The sequence below is a fragment of the Musca vetustissima genome, unplaced genomic scaffold (genome assembly GCF_032173495.1).
Source record: "Musca vetustissima isolate MV318-11 ecotype Yass unplaced genomic scaffold, APGP_CSIRO_Mvet_v1 utg24290, whole genome shotgun sequence".
NCBI lineage: Eukaryota > Metazoa > Arthropoda > Insecta > Diptera > Muscidae > Musca > Musca vetustissima.
The window spans coordinates 17849-35477 of NW_026885078.1; the positions used below are offsets into that span (position 1 = coordinate 17849).

The 17629-nt window shown below is 34.8% G+C and overlaps 1 non-coding gene across 1 annotated transcript; it reads right to left on the reverse strand.

The window, feature by feature from the left end:
* Positions 1–15385: 15385 nt before the first annotated feature.
* Trnai-aau (transfer RNA isoleucine (anticodon AAU)) lies at positions 15386–15459 on the reverse strand. Its single transcript has one exon. It is a non-coding gene; the product is annotated as a tRNA-Ile (tRNA).
* Between the last annotated feature and the right edge of the window lie 2170 nt (positions 15460–17629).

Here is a 17629-nt window from a genome sequence, read left to right on the forward strand (position 1 = left end):
ATTTTCACACAGATTCGCGAATATGATAACACAAGAATGAATGTATGTGAAATAAATTCGAAGAAAAACGCGATTATATACGCGATTTTGTCAAAATAAGTTTTTGCAGTTTTTCCCACATTCAAGGTAACTATATCTGCCGTTTTATTGGGCGGACTTACATCCGGCACGTAAAAAAACTAAAATCACGCGGGGTTCCAGGGAATTTGAATGGACTTTCTTAATTTTAGACTCAAAAAATATGTTTTTTATAAAAATTTACGCACCAAATTTTCGTCTTTGGGACCCAATTGCAAAGAAGCTACGGTGAGCACATTCATGAGATATACACTAAACGAAGCAAAATCACGAGTTCTACAATCCTAATTATAAGAAAAATTCAAAAAACACAGAAAATCCGACTTCAAAATGTCAGCGTCCTTTTTGGGTGGATTCATTGATTATATCAAAAAATTATACATTAGAACCATATTGTCCATGGGGTGTTCTGCAACTCAGTCACTGATCACATGTGCCTGCGTTGTGTAGTTTAGCCACAAATCAGAAAGGAACACAAAAAAACTCGTTGGCTTCAACACATTTTCAACCGTTTTTTACATTACCACCATCACAGCTTCCACGGAACTTATTATTTATTACCAATATTTTAAGATTTTGACAAGAACACTTCATTTTATAGAAATGAATTTAAATTTTATGCAATATGTTCATATTTCGCGAGTTATAACCTTGCAAACCTCAGCTTCAAGGAATTTAAAATATTTTTGTAATTTCCCATATGTAACTGATTATCAACGTGACTTACATAAACAAAAGTAAATCGTTGCTTTCTTCATTTGCTGAGACCTGTTAACTATAGAACATGTTTCAATTATTCTGAAAAAAGTGACTATACCAAAATTCTATGTCGATTTAGCCATGCCCATCTGTCAGTCTTTCTGGCCGTCTCAACAAAACACGGTAGATACTGCAATAATTAAGATAGAGCTCCGATATTTTGCACAGACATTGCTAGTACATTGCTTGCATGTTGGACGCGATTTTCATGCGAATTTGCTGTAATTTGGTATTTTGGGTTCTCAATGTATGGCCAACCTTTCTACTGAAAATTATTAATATTGACTCTAGTTTCGGGGTAGCTCTACTATAACTGTACCCCCAATATTCGGTACTCTGTTAGGGCTGTAAGTATATATTTTGGATTGTCTGCAAAATCTTATAACCTAAAATGATCAATATCGGACCCTATTTTGGTATAGCCCCACTATTCGGTAGTGCTTTAAGCTCGGCCGGGCCGAACTTTGGATACCCTCCACCATAGGAATACTGACAGATACTTGAAATGAAAATATAGGCAACAAACCAAAAAGTGAACCTATACCGAAAACCCCAAAGCGTGGACTGATATTAATAACGCATGGTAGAATATACAATCCTCAAACTACTGCAAAGTTAGATTAGATAGTGTAGAAATTAGTGAATATTTGTGGATATAATTATATGAGGGCTATGCCTAATTAATGGCCGACATATGTCAATTTCGAACCCAATATTTATACCCTTCACCACACTGTGATACAGGGTATTATGTCATTGTGCATATGTTTGTAACAGGCAAAAGGAAACGAGATAGACACATGGTTCCTTTTGAGAATATGCATAGAATCACTTTCTAAGTCGATTTATGCATGTCCGTCCGTCCGTCTGTCCATGTTAAAACAAAGTACAGGTCGCATTTATGATACGATTTGGATGAAAGTTGGCATAGGTCACTTGTTTGGTCGAATCCTATTGGAATTGGGAAAAATCGGTTCAGATTTATATATAGCTCCCATATATAAATGGTGTACTAAAGTCCCTATATATATTTCGATTTGCTCGAAATTTGGCACAGCGTACGGAATTAGGTCTATTGTGGTGTGTGCTAAGTTTCCAAAAGTACCAAAGTCCCTATATATCTTGGATTTGCACGAAATTTGGCATAGCGTTTAAGCGATAGCGATTAAGTCTAGAATGATGTGTGCTAAGTTGCGTGAAAATCGGTTCAGATTTAGATATAGCTCCCATATATAGTTTCGTCTGATTTTATGTAAATGGTGCACCAAATTCCCTACATATATTTCGATTTGCACGAAATTTGGCATATCGTACTCGATTCAAGCTGGAATAATGTTTGTTGAGTTTCGTGAAAATCGGCCCAGATATAGTTTCCTCCGATTTTATGGAAATGGTGCACCAAAAGTACCAAATTCCCTATATATCTTTCGATTTGCACGCAATTTGGTATAGCGTACTAAATTGAGCCTAGAATGCTCTGTTATTAGTTTCGTGAAAATCGGTTCAGATTTATATATAGCTTCCACATATATTTTCCTTCGATTTTATGTAAAGGGTGCACTAAAGACGGGTGGAGTGCTTATATACAAAGTCTTCATAAAAAAATTAATATCGAGAATGGGAGGTTCCCTTAATTGGACTACTAACGCTTTTGTAGTTGCTTTGGATAGAACCCCCATTTAGAGTCCACGGCGCCTCGTCCGCGGAAACTGTAAATATATTATGATTATTATTATGGAAAAGTCCACTCCCTTTATATAGGGTGTCCTAAATATTTTTTAAAAATGGTTCAATGTTTCATACAGTAATGGATTTTTCCATTGGACCTTTTTAAAAAAATATCACGTTCTAGCTGATACACCGAAATGACAGTAATTAAGCATTTCGGGACCTTGGAAGGCAAGAAACATTTATGATATATGTTCCGAATTTTTTAACATAGTCTTCATAAAACGGTCATGTATAGTTTCGGTTTGCTCAATGTCATAGAGCAACTTCTCCACCTGAGTATCTCCAGTTTGGTATTTAGAAGGGACCCGAAATCTTTATTGGACCCTTTTGGACCTCTACAGTATCAAAACCAGTAAGGAAAGTAGTAAAGTCGGACGGGGCCGACTTTATGATACCCTTCACCACTTTGAGTATATTCAACAGATGAATCCTAACAGACGTCGCATTTTTAACGGATCAGTAAAATGAATTTGGAACCATAAACACGTCATTCTGCAACCGATACTAAATTGTTCACTTGGTCAGATATAGAAGCTATATCTAAATCAGAACCGATTTTCAGTAAACTTAACACACATCATTCTAGAGATAATTCATTACGCTGTGCCAAATTTCGTGCAAATCGAAAGATATATAGGGACTTTGGTGCACAATTTACATTTAATCGGACGAAAATATATATGGGAGCTATATATAAATCTGAACCAATTTTCAGGAAACTTAACACACATCATTCTAGGCCTAATTTGTTACGCTGTGCCAAATTTCGTGCTTAAATCGCATATGCATATTCTCAAAAGTGTGTATGTCGTTTCCTTTTGCCTGTTACAAACATATGCATAAGACATAATACCCTGTACCACAGTGTGGTGAAGGGTATAACAAAAAATTTGGTTCAAGAACCTCAAAATACGAAAATTGAGGGGTACCCTTATATATGGGATACCAGAAAAAATTGACCAATATTTATAATTTATAGTGGAGAGATTTGCTACCTAATAAGAACTCGACTAACTAAATTACAGTCAATTCGGTCGAAAAATACGATCAGAACCCCCAAAATACCAAAAATTTGGGGGTACCGTTATATGGGGACTACCATAAAAACTGGACCTATTTTTATAATGTTTAGTGGAGTAATTTGGTACCCAATAAGAAGCCAATGTACAAAATTTCAGAGAATTCCGTTATAAAACGTGCCCAAGAACCCGAAAATACCGAAAATTGGGGGTACCCTTATATGGGGGCTCTCCGAAAAAATGGACCTTTATTTATAATTTTTGATAGGGAGATTTGCTACCCAATAAGAACTCAAAGTACCAAATTTCAGCGAATCTAATTAAAAAACGCGCTCAAGAACCTCAAAATACCGAAAATTTGGGGGTACCCTTTTATGGGAGCTATCCGAAAAAATGGACCTATATTTATAATTTTTGGTAGGGAGATTTGCTACCGAATAAGAACCAAAAGTACCAAATTTCAGCGAATTCAATTAAAAAACGCGCTCAAGAACCTCAAAATACCGAAAATTTGGGGGTACCCTTTTATGGGAGCTATGCCTATACGTCGACCGATTTTCTCCAATTTCAATAGGGTTCGTCCTTGGGCCAATTAAGTAATCTGTGCCAAATTTCATCCAAATCGGATCATAAATGCGACCTGTACTTTGTTCACAAAAATACATGGACGGACAGACGGACGGACAGACGGACATGCGTAAATCGACTCAGAATGTGATTCTATGCATATTCTCAAAAGGAACCATGGGTCTATCTCGATTATTTTTGCCTGTTACAAACATTTGCACAAAGACATAATACCCTGTACCACAGTGTGGTGAAGGGTATAAACAGTATCACTATCTTTATATCGATGTCAGTAGACATAGTCGGATAAACACAAAAATAAACACATTTCAACATTTAAATCTGTTGCTTCTTTGGCCTATAATAGCATTAATGGAAATTTGACCATTCAAACTTTTCTTATTTTGAACTTATAAATTCAATCATCGGTTCTTGGCGTTGGTTTGTATTCTATGAGAGGGTGGTCGTTTTTTATTCAATTATAAAACAAAAATAAAACACAACTTTGACAATTTTGTTCTTATTCTTACTTTTTTCGGATGACCAAACAATGCAAATTAAATAAAATGTATTTGTCAAAAACTTTGAATTTTTGAAATTTTTTTTCTTTTCAAGAATTGTTGTTGTCTCTGTGTTTAAAGCTGGCTGCCCTGCTAACGGGTGGGGTGGTGGTCATTTGCACTTGGAGGTGTTCTTTGGGTCACGTACTGGCCGTAAACTAAATACAACAACAATAATACATACATGCATCATTTACAAATATGTATGTATGTATTTGGAATACATCAATTTGCCAAACCACTGTGCGAGTATTGAATTATTTGTTTTGTTTGCTTTGGTGGTTAGGTTTGCAGCTGCTGTTGTTGTTGTTAACTTTTAATTTCTATTTATTTGTTGTGTTTAATGATTTTAACGCCAACTCTCGTAAATATTTACGTGAATTTCGATTTTAACTATTCAGTTTGTGGTTATAGCTTCTGCTGCTTTGGTTGCCGTCGTTGTTGTTTTTTGTTTCTTCTTGAATGTCAAACTCAATGCGTTGTGGTTACAGCGCTGCAGCTGGAACTGCTGCTGCTCTTGCCGCAGTTACTGCTTTTGCTAAAATTCCTAATTAAAATTCATTTGAATTTGTTGATATTTGTTGAGATAGTCAACAATTGCCGCCGCTGCTACCGCATTGTCGGCAAGTGTCGCTCCAAAAGAGGTGACTATAACATCGAAATGACATTGACTTTGTCCTTAACAGCAAAATATTGGTGGGGTTTCACTTGGCTATTGTTGTGTCATATCGATGGTTTATGGTTAACAAATCGAATAAAAACTGTTGATATTATTAATTTTTATTAACATTGATGGGCCTACTTGTGGTTAGTAATTTAATTTGATTTTGAATACTAACAAAAATGAAGAGATACATTTAGACAAATAAAACCAGTAAGGAAAGTAGTAAAGTCGGACTGGGCGGACTATATGATACCCTTCACCACTATGGGTATATTCTACATATGTATCCTAACATATGTAGAATATATCTGAACCGATTTCAGGGAAACTTGCCAGAGACAGGAAGACTTGCCAGAAAGTTGTGTCAATCGGCCTAGCTATGGATCTGTTCACGAAGCATAGCAACATTATTCTAGACGTAATTCAGTACACTATACCAAAATTCGTGCAAATCGAAGGATATATAGAGACTTTGTTGCACCAATTACCTAAAATCGGACGAAAATATATATGGGAGCTATATATAAATCTGAACCAATTTTCACGAAACTTAGCACACGCCATTCTAGCCTTAATTCAGACAAATTTCGTGCAAATCGAATAATTTTCAGAGACTTTGTGAACCAATTACCTTAAATCGGATGAAAATATATATGGGAAATTACAAAATTCTTTTAAAATTCCATTAAAAAATTTTGAAAAATTTTTTTGCGAGCACATTTATGATTTTTGGTACATATGTTAAGAAAAATATGCTGATTCGAAATCTGTTCGCGTTCACAAATTCGGATGCTGCGCACAAAAGTTATTGCGGTTTTAAATCTTTTATTTCAAATATAAATTACATGAATTCCTATTCGTTGTAATTCGCGAATTTCTTCACAAATGCTTAAACACCATTGTTTTCTTTGCATACTAGTCAAATCACACTGAAATACGGTTTAATAGTCGCGAAAAACAAATAGAAACATAAAGATATCGGAAAATAAAATAAATTAATTTTTTAATTAAAACAATTTTTTTTTGAATTTTCGATTTTTTTAGAATGGTTAAGAGGATACGGTTTTTCCTTAATCTTCTAAAATATACGACGCTTTCTTCTGCAAATTCTTTTAGATGATTGTTAAATATCGGCAGATTCATCTGATAAGAGTTTCGACGTCATTAATGGCTAAATATATTGCACTTACAATACATAAAAAATGATTAATATTGAAAAGCTTGCAATTCGCGAATTAGTTGAAATCAGTTGATGCGCATGCGATTTTCGTATAAACCGAATCAATGTCTTTCAATAATTATTAATTTTTCGATGTTTAATTCAGCGGTCAAAGTGTGCCACTCGATGCACTTTACTATGCAAAAACCCTAAAAATGGCTAAAAATCACGCAACGTGCATACGATTTTTATGCGCATCCGATTTTAGTAATCTCCTATGAAAATACGCAAAAGGACACCTATTTTAAAAGGATCGGTTAAGAACCGCGGATGTGCCTCCACAATCAATTTTGGATAAAATACGCATATTTTTCGCGTATCGATGTAGTTTTGACCTATTTCCACACAGATTCGCGAATTTGACAATACAAGCATAAATGCATGTAAAGTTAATTCGAAGAAAACCGCGATTATTTACGCGAATTTGTCAAAATAAGTTTTTGCAGTTTTTCCCACATTCAAGGTACCTATATCCGCCGTTTTATTGGACGGAATTCAACATGGATAGGCTCATTTGATCCGGCACGTAAAAAAACTAAAATCACGCGGGGTTCCACGGAATTTGAATGGACTTTCTTAATTTTAGACTCAAAAAATATGTTTTTTATAAAAATTTACGCACTAAATTTTCGTCTTTGGAACCCAATTGCAAAGAAGCTACAGTGAGCACATTCATGAGATATACACTAAACGAAGCAGAATCACGAGTTCTACGATTCTATAATTAGTATATTCTATTATCTGGATGCGCATCCTAATTATAAGAAAAATTCAAAAAACACCGAAAATCCGGCTTCAAAATGTCAGCATCCATTTTTGGTGGATGCAGTGATTATATCGAAAAATTATACATTAGAACCATATTGCCCATGGGGTATTCTGCAACTTAGTCACTGATCACATGTGCGTGCATTGTGTAGTTTAGCCACAAATCGGGAACGAACACAAAAAAACTCGTTGGCTTCAACACATTTTCACCCATTTTTTTACATTACCACCATCACAGCTTCCACGCAACTTATTATTTATTACCAATATTTCAAGATTTTGACAAGAACACTTCATTTTATAGAATTGAATTTAAATTATATGCAATATGTTCATATTTCGCGAGTTATAACCTTGCAAACCTCAGCTTCAAGGAATTTAAAAGATTTTTGTAATTTCCCATATGGGAGCAATATCTAAATCAGAACCGATTCTCAAGAAAGTTTGCACACATCATTCTAGACTTAATTCAGTACGTTATGCCAAAATTCGGGCAAATAAATATATTTCCAAGGACTTTGGTGCACCAATTACCTAAAATCGGGGGAAACAATATATGGGAGCCATATCTAAATCTGAACCGATTTTTATGAAACTTAGCACACATTATTATAGACACAATTCAGTACGCTATGCCAAATTTCGTGCATATCGAAAGATATATAGGGTCTTTGGTGCACCAATTACCTTAAATCGGATGAAAATATATATGGGAGCTATATCTAAATCTGAACCGATTTTCACAAAACTTTGTAGACATCATTCATGCCAAATTTCGTGCAAATGGAATGATTTTCAGGGACTTTGGAGCACCATATAGCTAAAATCGGACAAAACTATATATGGGAGCTATATCTAAATCTGAACTGATTTTCACGAAGCTTGGCACACATCATTCTAGACTTAATTCAGTACGCTGTGCCAAATTTCGTGCAAATCGAAGGATATATAGGGACTTTGGTGCACTATTTACCTAAAATCGGACGAAAATATATATGGGAGATATATCTAAATCTGGACCGATTTTTTCCAATTTCAATATGGTTCGTCCTTGGGCCAAATAAGTGACCTATGCGAAATTTCATCCAATTCGGATCATAAATGCGACCTGTACTTTGTTTGCAATTTAACATGGACAGACAGACAGACGGACGGACATGCATAAATCGACTTAGAAAGTGATTCTATGCATATTCTACAAAGGAACCATGTGTCTATCTCGTTTCCTTTTGCCTGTTACAAACATATGCTCAAAGACATAATGAAGCGTATAAAAATAGGTGGGAACCGTCGGAACCATCTTCTGACTTGATACAGTGTGGGTAAAGATAGGTTGTGTAACGTTTGGTTCAATTCGGACATTCCATTCCATTGACCCTTTGTGAGGCAGGTACCTGAAGCAGTTGATCAATGGGTCCCATCTTTGGTCCTTATATAGGTCTGGTAATAATAATGGCGTTTGCAAGAATTGGTTCAAATCGGATATTCCTTTCGCATGATATTATAAAATAAATTTTCAGCAAACATTTTACCATTTTGGGTGGGAGGTACCAAGGAGTGGACCGATATGCCCCATCTTCGAGCTTGAACTAAGTTTGAAAGAAACATTACGATGTTACGATGAAAGTTAGGGTGAAATCGGTTACACCCTTTAGAGTTATCGTGTTGGTCCAAAGAAATATGAGATCTATAACCAATATTTCGATAAGGCATACGTTTGCCGTATCTAAGTTTACAATACCCTTATTAGCCATGAGGTGAGGGTATAATTAGCAATATGAAACACTAGAAATTTAATTTCAGGGTTTTGAGTAATGGTCCAAAACCATGCTGATGGGTATCCTCCATTGGCGGAAAAAATAATGTCATATTATATTAAGGTTATTAAGTTTAAAATCAATCATTCGGATCTAAAAAATATTATTTAATATATTAAAATATTACTTAGAGCTTATACCCTGAAATATAACTTAGAGCTTATACCTTGAAAAACGACTAAAAACGTGGGATAATATTCTAGTTAATGCTATTAGAACACATCCTAGCCTCGATCCTTTCCTCCACAGGCAACTATTTTAATACACGCCAATTTTGATTCCAGTTGAGCTAAGGAAAAATTATCTATTATATACATCATATACATTTTATTGCCCCATTTTCTTTTCTTCTCCTTTTGTAACTAAATTCTATGGAGCTAGATACTCAAAAGTCCATTCCGGTTAATCAATGTCGTCCGTTGTTTAAAATTCAATAAATCCAACCCTTATTATAGATTATCATACCAACTATATGGTAGTTTGCCCTTTTCAAATTCATTCGCTCATTTATTTCCTTTCCGGCTACGAACACAATAGCAGCAACCCCAAACCCCACCCATTACCATTATCTTTATATTGCATATCCCTCCAAATGCTGAACATTCAACTGCACAACTACACATGCAATCGTATTTTATTTAGAATAACAATATCATGTCGCAAGACTAACATTTTCAGGACATGCAACAACGAGTGGGTGGACGAATGTGTAACCATTCTTTGAAAAGGATATGCTGTGCATTTAATATAAAAAGCGAAGAAATTCAATGTCATGTTCACATGTTTAGAGAATATGGAGTGAAAAGAGCATTTTAGATGTCGTTGTGTTTCAAGTGCATGTAGAGAATAATATACATGCGAACATTTGAACATGCAAATGGTGAGCAGCAGCCAACTAAAAAAATGGGGCCAACATGTGAAATATTAAATACATTGAGGCAGGGGAAGAGGTGGACGACTACGATGAAAACAATTTTCAATTTAAAAATCTGTTTGGTAAAAAGAATAAAATGAGAATATGGGTAGGACAAGAATATACAGAAATATTTCTAAAGGCACTTTTTATTAAGCTTTTTATATACGACAATTTAATGTCAATCATGATTGAATAGTTGTTAAATTAATAGGAAATATATGGGAATTTGATCAGAATGGTATCAAATTATATTTTAGTTTAGACAATTGCCGTTAGATGGCTCATCGTGTCTATAGCGTAGAACTGAACCAAATGAATTGTAGTTGCAACCCTGTGATCGATAGCGTACCATCCACAAGCCACCTGAGGGAAATAGCATAGCAACTACAAGCCATTAGTAGGAAATATATGGAAATTTGATCAGAATGGTATCATATTATATTTTAGTTTAGACAATTGCCGTTAGATGGGCCCTCGTGTCTATAGCGTAGATCTAAACCAGATGAATTGTAGTTGCAAACCTGTGATCGATAGCAAAGCCACTACAAGCCGCCTAACGGTCATTTTGTTAACTAAAATGTAATATGATACCGTTTTGATCGAATCCCCATATTCTACCTACTTTTTTTATTATTTGTAAACAAATCCATAACCAAACATCAAGAAAGAAGCCATAGGACAAATTTTATATTCCCAATACAGAAGTGGATTTTAATGCGTTGATTCCTACATTTTTTTCTGGAAAAAATCAAGATTATCCAGTATTGACTAATTTGTTCTATTCTACATTTTACCAGAGTCCATAATTTAACATGTTAATTTTATATGAAATTGTGCCAAATAGTCTCTCACTCCATATGAACGCGGCTCTAAGGCCTTTTTGCATTTGCATGTATGTATTTATTGCTGGCTGGCTACCAACATGAATTATGCAACAAAACCTTTCAACAAAACTACAATAAAATGTTAAATGTTCGAAAACTAAGAATAAACGAAATGTATTGTTGTAGAAGAAAAAGTTTTTTGTTTTGTTTTTTTAAATCAAACATGCGAAAATTTTAACGAATTCAAATGAGTGGCGGTGGTGGTGGATACCTTGACATGAAAATGTGTAGGAAAAACAATGGAAATCAGCAGAAAACAAAAGGGTATGGAGAAATTTATACATTCCGACACAAAAGAAGAAAGCGAGAAGCTAGAGAGAATAAAATTGAGAATAATATTTTAAAAAGATGTTAAATTCGACCTAGTTTAACCTTTTATACCTTTGATAAATGTGCAACCATATAAAGTCTTGGTAAATAGATTGGTTTGGTTTTATTTTAAAATATTTTTATACCCTCCACCATAGTTAATATATCCTCCATTAATTTTGTTTTTTCGTTTGTAACTCATCGAAATAAATAATCGAACCTATAAAGTATATATATTCTTGATCAGCGTAAAATTCTATGACGATATAGGCATGTCCGTCTGTCTGTCTGTTGTAATCACTCTAGCTTCTAAACGAATTGAGATAGATCGCCAAAATTTTGCCTAGAGTCGTCTTTTGTCTGCAGGCAGGTCAAGTTCGAAGATGGGCTTTATCGGTCCACGTTTAGACATAGCTGCCATATAAGGGTACACTTCAATTATCGGTATTTTGAGGTTCTTGAGCGCGTTTTTCAACTGAATTCGCTGAAATTTGGTATATTGAGTTCTTATTAGGTAGCAAATCTCTCCACTAAAAATTATAAATGTGGGTCCATATTTTCGGATAGCCCCCATATAAGGGTACCACTAATTTGCGGTATTTTTTGGGGTTTGAACGAATTTTTCGACCGAATACGCTGAAATTCGTTACTTTGAGTTCTTATTGGGTAGCAAATCACTATACTAAAAATTATAAATATAGGTCAATTTTTTCGGGTAGCCCCCATATAAGGGTACCCCCCAATTTTCGGTATTTTAGGGTTCTTGAGCGCGGTTTTCAACCGAATTCGCTGAAATTTAGTACATGGGTTTCTTATTGGGTACTAAATTTCCCAATAAAAATTATAAATATAGGTGCACTTTTTCTGGTAGCCCCCATATAAGGGTACCTCCCAACTTCCAGTTTTTGGGGGGTTTTGACAGAATTTTTTCACCGAATTGGCTGTAATTTAGTAATTTGAGTTCTTATTGGGTAGTAAATCTCTCCACAAAAAATCGCTGCAATTTGGTATTTTGTAGTTGTATATGGTAACAAAAGTCCCCACCAAAAATTATTAATATTCACCCCTTTTTAGGGGTAGTCCCCATGTAACCCCCTTTTTATACCCTCCACCATAATATGGAGGGTATATTAGTTTTGTTTTTCCGTTTGTAACTCATCCAAATAATCGTTTGGATGAAATCAAAATTTTCTGAAATGGATTTGGTCCAAATAACGTGGGATCTAGAACCAATAATTCGACTAGGCACATTTTCACTGTATCACCCTCATTAGCCATAAGGCTTAAACTATGTGTTAACTTTTTATATAGCCTATTTTAGATATGTGATGATGATGAGACGGTACATGGTTTTAACAATGATTAGTCTTCGAATTTCTGGAAAACTTCAGGAAGAAAATTATGGTGTAATCATGTTTCGAAGGCGGCTAATTTGTTTCGAAGTGCCTTTTCCACGAACAAATTTAGCTGGGTTTGAGAACATGCTGCCTACGTGTATATGGGACAATGCGGACAGCACCAACTATGGTTTTGTATACTATATAATGTAGACATCCAATTGATATCCAAATAAAATATGCCGCAATATATGGTACATACTATAGATCGAATCTTAATTAGAAATAAATTGACAGGACTGGAACTTTTTTAACAAATTACAAGTAAAAAAGGCGTTAAGTTCGGCCGGATCGAACTTTGGATGCCCTCTACTGTAGGTAAACTGAAAGGTACCTGAAATGAAAATATAGGGAACATGCCAAAAAGTGGACCTATACCGACAGTTCAACAAACCGATTAATGTAAACAATTATGTACACCAAATAAAAATGTCAACGATCAACGATTAATCGGTATTCTTCATAGAATCTGAAAACCCCAAAACGTGGACCGATATTGATTACGCATGGTAGAGTGAAAGTGTATAAAATCCTCAAACTACTGAGTTATGTGAGGCTATGCCTTAAAGGTGGGACCAATATTTATTTACATAGCTAGGCATTAGCGAATATTTGGGGTTATTATATGAGGGACTATGCCTAATTAATGACCGAAATAGCTCAATTTCGAACCCAATCAATAGCTATTTTAATATAAAAAGGGGTCAATATTAAAAATTTTTGGTAAGGAGATTTGTTACCATATACGACTAGAAAATGCCAAACTACAGCGGATTCGGTTGAAAAACGCGCGCAAGAACCTCAAAATACCGAAATTTGGGGGTGCCCTTATATGGGGGCTACCAGAAAAAATGGATCTCTATTTATAATATTTAGTACTAAATTACAGCCAATTCGGTCGAAAAATGCGATCAAAACCGCCAAACTTCTGAAAATTGGTACTCAATCCGAATCCAATGTACCAAATTTAAGCGAATTCGGTTGAAAAACGCGCTTAAGAATCCCAAAATACCGAAAATTGGAGGTGCCCTTATATGGGAGCTATGCCAAAACTTGGACCGATATAGCCCATCTTCGAACTTGAACTGCCTGCAGACAAAAGACGAATCTATGCAAAATGTTGGCGATCTATCTCAATTCCTTCAGAAGATAGCGTGATTACAACAGACGGACGGACATGGATAGATCGTCTTAGAATTTTACCCTGATCAAGAATTTATAGGGTCGGAAATGAGTATTTCGATGAATTACAAACGGAATGACAAAATTAATATACCCTTCATACTATGGTGGAAGGTATAAAAAACTTGGGTTGCCTCACCCTGTTTTTACAAATATTTTACATTAAAGTAGACACAGCTTCCACGAAAATGAACTTTGAAGGTCAATATCATGACCGGCTTCAGCTATGTTAAAAAATTGCCAATATTTCCAATATATATTAGGTAACAACCTCATAATATTGTAACAGAAAGTACTGTCAGAGAATTTTTAGTTCGGAGCTCATACAGAAGGTCGGCAGAAGTAACAGGATGGTAAGATTTAAATTCTCCCCGGCCGTCCATATAATTCCCTAAATTTCTTTAGGTATATGCAATAAGATCTCCAAGGAATCATATTTTGGAAGGAATCATATTAAGTTTAGGAGTTAATTTTTTCCACAACCAAAAATTCTTGATCCATTCAAAACTATTTTATCCTCCGCCAAAAGAGAGAGTGTATATTAAATATGCCATGCCCTTTGCAAACCTCTGAAGATTCGTCGGAGTCCCCATAATTTGTATATTCTTCATCAGAATATTCTGTACCTCGGTCTGTCTATTGATCACAATATTTAAGATTGAGCGGTTCAAATGGGGCATATCAGCAACATTTGGACATGTCATCCTCTACCTGATTGATTTTTTTTTAATAATTTTTTATAATAATTTTGTATGATATATTTCAAAGGATATAAAAAAATTCTAGAAATGGTCGAAACGGAAAACCACCCAAATTAAAAAAGAGTTTTCCCGCATTTCCATGTCTTCCTCAACCGCCCATCCGTTCCCAAACAAACGGGGTGTAATGTCTAATGATTTATGGTCGGCAATTTTGTTTGAAGAGGAACAACATGCATGCAAAAAAGCCAAAAACAAAAATCACTTTACCATGTAAGAAAAAAATCTTTTATAAAATGCCATTAAACACTTGGCACCATGTGTGTGCATGCATACACAAAACCCAAATTTTCTGGTCAAATAAGAAGTAAATTGCTATCGTTTCAAAAAAAAAAAAAAAAAGAAAACCCAAAACGAAGAGGAAGAAAATATAATTTACACATTGCTTCTTTCCTTCAATGTAATCTATCTTATCATTATCAAGATTGTCATCATTGTATGATGACATATGTCAAAAGAAAGCATTTAGCCCACTTGTTTTTTATTCGGAGCCATTAATAAATAAATGTTTGGGTATTAAAGAAAAACACCGCAAACATTTGATGGCATTACTGATATTGAAACGTGCAATGCCATTGTCATGTCGTTGTCAATGTCAGACCGGTGTCATCCAATAACCAGCCAACTGCTATTGTTGATAATTCTTTGATTGATTTTGATATGCGGACTAACTTTCCTGGTTTTAACTTCCGTACCAGCATAAAATTTAATTTTTTATTAATTTGTAGGAAAAAATTGCAAATAAAAAAGATTATGTTGGCCCATGAGGGGATCGAACCCGCGACCTTCGCGTTATTAGCACGACGCTCTAACCAACTGAGCTAATGGGCCTCGCTGTATTATTCACAGTATTAATACAATTGCTATGGAATCTAAATAAAAATTCCATTAGCCATGCTTAGGCAGTGGCAACTGTGTGTGCTTTTGGAAATTTTGATAAGAAATTCTAAAAATAAATTGCGTGTATTTTTATTTGTAATCGAAACGTGGGGTTTTAAATTATTCAAAGCACCGTTCAAAATGAATTTATAATGCGAACGGAAAATATGACAGGGTTCAGTAATTTGTCATTTTAAGGCAAATAGAAGAAGCAATACGTAAATATAGAATAGGTGAAAAATGGGTTTTGAAATAAAACATGGCACTTTTCGGCATTTTACTACTCATGGTGGTATATATAAGGGAAGGATGTGAAGTGGAACTAAATATATTTTAGACCGGAAATAAAAATAAAATTAATAATTGCAACTTCGGAATATTGTCCAAACGCATCAAAAAATGAAAGTAAGGAAGGTATATATGATACCCTTCACCATTTGAATTTTTTGTTAGTTACGCCTTTATGCATTTATCAAATAAACTCACTGACGTGTAAAACTTTGTCAACACATGTAGTTTATTGACATTCACAATATTCATTCAAAAAGTCAATTTTTTTAGTTACGCCTTTTTGCATTTTAGCTGACGATATGGAAGATATGTCCCGGACAAACATTAGAAGTTTGGTGCACCATTTAACCAATCGAAACCGATTTTTCTCGAAATGTAGACTTAATTCAGTACGCCATGCCACATTTCGTGCAAATCGAAAGATATATAGGGACTTTGGTGCACCCTTTACAATAAATCGGACGAAAATATATATGGGAGCTATATCTAAATCTGAAGCGATTTTCCCAAACTTAACATACATCATTCTATACCTAATATAGTGTGCCATGCAAAATTTTATATATGGGAGCTATATCTAACCCGATTTTTTCCAATAGCGGTCGTCCTTGTGCCAAATAGAAAGCTGTGCCAAATTTCATCCAAATCGGATAATAAAACTTCGACCTGTACTTTGTTTAAAATTTAACATGGACAGCCAGGCAGACAGATGGACGGAATGCATAAATCGACTCAGAAAGTGATTCTATGCATTTTCTCAAATGGAACCGAAGGTCCATCTCGCCTTTTACAAACATATGCACAAAGACATACTAACCTGTACCACAGTGTGGTGAAGGGTATAAAGAATATCTTTAAATTCAACCATCCACCAGGAAGTGGGTGTATAAATCTAATTTTCAAATTCAGAGAAAGCTTGACGAAGATATTACGATGTGCAGAGTTTTTACCAAATCGGATATTCTTTTTGCATTATAAAATATTAACACATTTTTAAAACCTGGTCCCTTTGTGGGGTAAGTAGCAGAAGGAGATGCCCAATAATTCCCACCTTCGAGTACGATATTATTTTAGTAAAAATATTATATATCGTTAAATTCCACTATGGCGAGGACATTTAAAACCTACAATGGGGGCTATGTCAAATATTTTTATTGAAAATGTGATCTAGGGCATTTTAATCGGCGGTATATTTCTATGGGGTTATGTCAGAACCGTAAGCTCTATTGAAGATTTTCTGAGACGAAATTGCTTACACATCAAGAACTCGGAATACCCACACTACAACCACTTAAAAAAATGCGCATGGGACAATCAAAATCTTAAAAGGTTGTGGACTATGCCAAAACATGGACATAGCGTTGTTTAAACACCAAGAATCCAGAATATTAAATTAACGCCATACAAATGTAAAGAGGTGGACCCATGTTGAAAATTTGATGCCATCAAGAACATGATATGCCAAATGACAGACCATTTGATTGAAAAATGGGAGAATTTATCACCGACCTCAGAGATCGCAATATTTTAGGTATAACTTTAAATTTTTCGATTTAAATACAAGTGCATGTATATTTGGTGTTTTCCCCGCACTATTTATCTTAAGTTACTGTAGTTTGGAATTTCGCGTTCTTGTTGATTGAGACACATTTTAGCAGAAAACTTTTGATAAGGTCCATGTCTTCTTTATAATACATATAATGGATCCGATAAATTTCCAGTAATTTTATGGTTTTAGCGGCATTTTCCTATCAAAGTGGCATTCTGGTTTCTTGGATGGAAACATTATTGGAGGAACTTTTTGAAATTTGTTATTTTTTCGACATAACCC